Here is a 5,268-nt window from a genome sequence, read left to right on the forward strand (position 1 = left end):
TGCTGATGGTGAGACCTCTTTAAGAATGCTTTTAGATATTATTTTTCATAGATTTGGAGTTCCTAGATATCTTATGTAAGATCCCAGGTTTAGAGACGATCGAGGGGTAGATTTTAGAAAGGGATGTGCATTGCATCGTAAATTCTGGGGAAATTTCGCGCTTTTAAACAAAAACTGCATCGAAGGGGGACAAGTTTCTCTCTCGACACCTTACGGGGTTAGGGTTTCGAGAGTGCGACAAACTTGTTCCTACTCAACTAAATTAGGGTTTTGGAGAAGAGAGAAGAGATATTGCATTACAAACTTAAGTTGCATGATTGAATTCAAATTTAAGTTGCATGATTGAATTCAACTCCAAAGTTGAATTTGAATTTCAAATTCAAACATTAAATAAATAACCATAATTCAATTATGAGAAAATTCAATAAGTAAATTATAAATAATAAACAATGGTGTATAAGACTTATATTATATAAAGCTCATAAGGAAAATTGGAGCTTTATTGATATTCACACAAAATACAGTGTCAATTACAATATCCAGAATTGAGATATAAATTTACAACACATGACAAGAATTGGAGAAATAGAAAATTAAAAGAAAAAGAAAAGAAAATTACAAAGTAGATGATCTATCCTAAATTCTATAAGATGAGTTGATCTTCATCTTGATCATTCCAAAGTTCCCTTCACACAAATACAACAAATAGAGATTATGCCAAGTGGTAAAACCACTTGGCAGGTTAGTAGAAAAATGGAATTGAGCAGATATGGATCAGCTCTGCCGAGCTGATCATCTCACAGCCAAGGACCAAGCCAGATGCCAAGTACTGGTACACACACAAAGCCTAGCAGCTCACCAGGCCTTGTGCATGCAGCACACACACACAGCACAGAGAGGAGTCACCAACACATGCCAGGCCAAGCTGTCGACCAGGGAGAGCAAGGGAGCACCAAATATAAACTTTTCAGAGCCAAACCCTAGCTGTTCATCGACAGCAGCTTCACAGGGTAAGTCACCAAGAACACAAGAACACAAGAACACATGAACAGCTACTGCTGTTCAATCTATTCCACAGTCACCAGAAACAATCCAAGCATCAAGCTTACAAGGAGGAGCAGGGCAAGCTCATAAATCCAACCAGAAGAAATCCTCTACACCAACACCCATTTCTAGGAGCTGGAGTGAGGTATACCAATAAATCATGAGCAAGCAAGGTTTTGCTCATATAAATCCATCATATGCACAAGTCACAGAAGCAAAGTGGGTAGAAACCCTATATGTGAGTCATCATATGGCTACTAGCCAAATTGGTGCAAGAAAACAAGAGGAAAACCAATAGGAAGGCACCCTGGGAACATTGGCTATGCCAAACCAGTGGCATAATCAAAGATATCCAACAAGGGATAATCCTATTCAGCTAGCCAGATTCACTTAACACCTATGGCCACTATACCATCAAACAGATAGACTATCAAGTGTCTTTTCATGTTTGTCAACATCAAAAGCTGCTGGCAACCAAATATGGTTAGGCCAGAGAGCAATTGTCCATACAACCCAAGCCAACAAGTGTGGGAGCTTCCTGAACAGCAAGAAATACTGTTGAGGCCACCTCAACCACCAAAACAATGAAGCCACCAAGCCCAGCACATCACATCATCACCCAATAGGGTTCAGTATGAGCTAGGGTACCCAACCAGTGGTTGGCATCCCTCTAGTCTCATCAATTCATCCATGAGATCATTACTACTAAGCAGTTCACATCATTTATCCATCTAATAAAGCAAGGAAATACAGATAAATGAAACAGACAAGTAATCAAAGCACCAGCATCTTGTCAGGGATCCAAGGGATCACTGCAAGCATCAACAGATGCTTGGGCAAGTAAAATAATACACAAGCACAAGCCAGTAGGTCACACAGACACTAGGAAAAGCCTCAGTGAGGTTGGAACAGCAGTCCAGTATCAAGCAACTGATGATCAGTTGATCATCAGGGCTTGACAGGGCATGAAAATACATGCTAAAGCCAAGCCTAGCACCAACCATAGATAATAGGAAGTAATCAGCCACAGGACATGAACAAATATATCACAGATAATTAAATCAGTCATATACAGGAGCAAACCATCCAAGGATGGTGATATCTTATAGCAAGCATGCTCAAAAGGGCATTAATATGAATAACAACACAAGGGTTAGCCCATCAGAAACACTGGCACTTACAAACTTGCAAGAATTGCATACTGCAATCAAGCCAGGGAAGCAAACATGAACACACTTGAATTATGGCAAGCCATGAGCATCACAGCTAGCTCATGAGCAAGTATAGAGGCAGCACAGAAGAAGAACTCGCATGAACATGAGCATAGGATTAGCAGCACAAACATAAGCTAAAGAGAGGAGAGCATCAGTACAAGCACAAGACTAGAGCGAGGCCATGGAAAGCAGAGCGCAGCAGCAGCACACCCAAGGGCAGGCGCAGTAACTAGGACGCAGCACATAGCCACAGCAGCATAGCACACCATGGCATCTCCATGAAGGGAGACAGCCGTAGCTCAGCTAGGAGGAGGAGTAGAGAAAGAAGAAGGAGGGGAGCACTTACAGGCGTAGCGGAGAGAAGCACAGCCATGGCGGCACGGCGGCACACGCCGGGCAAACGGTGGCGCCAGGCCAAGCCGAGCCAGGCCACCACCTCGCCGCAACGACAGCATCACCACGGCGGCGCCACGGCGCCAGGGACGCCGGTGAACGGTGGATCTTCACGGATCCATGCGGCCGAGGTGCAGCAAGGTTGGGGGCGAGCAGGAACGGCGGCGAAAGCCAGATCGACACGGACCAGACGGTGCGCCGTCGAACGGCGGTTCGATTGGCACCCATCTCGCCGGCGGGGATGGCCGGTGGAGGCCGGATTAATTCGGCGACGGCGAGGCAACCACGGCGTCGCGAGAGAGAGAGAGAAGAGAGGTAGGGTTTCGCGAGGAAGAGGAGAAAGGGGTCGGTGCGACCGACCGAGCCCAAGTGTGGCTCGGGTTCGGGTTAACCGCTGGGCCACCCTGACAGGTGGGCCCAGGGGCATTTTTGGTATTTCACAAATTCCAAATAAGTCAGAAACTTTAAAAATACATAACAAAATATTAACAACTCTAAAAAAATAATTAAAAATATGAAAAATGCTCAGCCTAAAATCCTCTATCATAATAAAATATGAAATAGAACTTTTAAAGACAAATATGATTAAGATCCAATATGATGATTAAAATAATCATTTAAATCACAAATATTATTTTCAATAATGAAAATAAGACCATAAGTTCTTTTAAACCTTAAAAACACCTTGACAACATTTCAAGGTTGTATTTTACCCTAAACAGAGTATCCCTAAATTATTCTTAGTATTAACCTCTCACATGAAATGATAAGACATCGGAAGGGGGGAACAAAACCCTAAAATTGGAATCATGCATCAATGCTTCTTTAACCATTGCCCTTATTGGACAATGATGCTATTTTTCAGAAACAGAGGACAAGGGTCAGTCCACACCATCCAACTGCAAAACTTTGCAGTGTTCAGGCAAGTTCATCACTTGCTCATGTCAATTGAGTATTTTTACCAAATTACTTGCAAAGTACTATGTTTATCACTATCGCATGAAAAGCAAAACCACTATTTTCATAACTATGAATATGACTATGTGGTGGGCAATGGAACCATGGATTGTGTTGATATGGTGGAGGTTCCATTGCACGGGTTTATATCCATCTAGGATTAACAACAAATGTCGTCCAGTGATTCTTGTGCCGTAATACCCGTGTTAACCATAAGATCCGGAGTGGGACGGAGTAGTCAAAAGTGTTTCCACCTCTCGTTCATCAACGGATGCTCATTAGTGGGTGCACATGATCTTGCGAGACATGATGCAGGGGTGGGAACCCGTAGAAGTCCCAACGGTAATGAGGTCTATAATGGGTTGCAGCTGCCGGCGTAGGAATGTATGGTAGAGCCCTGCATTGACGTCGTGGTCGGGGTCCACCCTGAAATCTATGGGAATAATGGGACCGGCGTGGACCCAGGGTCGGGGTTTGCAACAAAGGGTGGGTGTTCGAGGTAGCGGAGGAACATGATTGGCTAGACCTTATATCGGGCCTCACACCATAGGAAGTGTGGACGGGAAAGCTGCCCGGTTGGCACCAAGGTTAAGATCTCTTATGGGTAAAGCAACACACCTCTGCAGAGTGTAATGAATCGTGACCTGTCACTCCCTGTTCCGGGATATGGAACTGCGAACGCGGTCGGAAAGGAGCTCCATGAAGTTCTAGTAAACCGGTGAAGGCTGACGGACATAGCTCTTCAGAATAAAAGCAACCTCTTGAAGAAATGTTTATCAAAACTTGCATTGGTATTAGACTTTCTGGTCTAGTACCGTAGCTAGTGCATTAAACACCTCTTTTCTATAATGAACTTGTTGAGTACGCTCGTACTCATACCACTCTTAAATCCCCTGATTAGATTGTCTGAACCATCTGGAGGAGGACCACGACAACCCTGAAGGAGCCGAGATCATCGGCTATGAAGAACCAGACCTCTCTGGAGGTGTTGAAGGCGTAGACTACCTTATAGTCTACGGAACCGGGGAGGCTTCCGGAGGAGATCAAGTCTAGAATCACCGAGTAGTAGTAATATCCGAGCAGTGCGAACTCTTAGTACTTAGCTGCTCGATGGAATAAATGTATAACCTAGATAAACTTCTATATTGTAAGTTAAGTTGGGTTCGCCTCGAACCCAGGAGTATTCCTCTTAGGACCCAAGAGGAGCTCCGAGATGATATGTATATTATGTTTGTAATAATAAGTGAATGAGTTATGGACCTGCTATGTTCTGTTGTACTACTCCGAGGGATGTAATATTTGCGGAATGGTACTTCGTGAATGTTATATCAACGACTAGCATACTACAACATGCAGTGGTATGCATGGTCACCACAGTTGGTATCAGAGCAAAAGCTTTGACCTTAGGTTGGTACCTAGTAAATGGGACGAAACGTTAGGAGTCAAATAGGATTAGTAAAGAATTCTCTAAAAATATGGTGTATATTCACTTGAGAATAAAACAATCATATGTTTTGGTGCTATAATTCTTTATTATCTCTATTATGATGCATTATTACTAATCTTATATTCTTTCTATTTCTACAGCCAACTATGGCAAGTTCACGCCCGGGACGAAATGTGAAAGTGAAGCCGTCAAACTTGAGTGAATACGACGGAG

This window comes from Lolium perenne, chromosome 5 (genome assembly GCF_019359855.2).
Source record: "Lolium perenne isolate Kyuss_39 chromosome 5, Kyuss_2.0, whole genome shotgun sequence".
Taxonomy (NCBI): domain Eukaryota; kingdom Viridiplantae; phylum Streptophyta; class Magnoliopsida; order Poales; family Poaceae; genus Lolium; species Lolium perenne.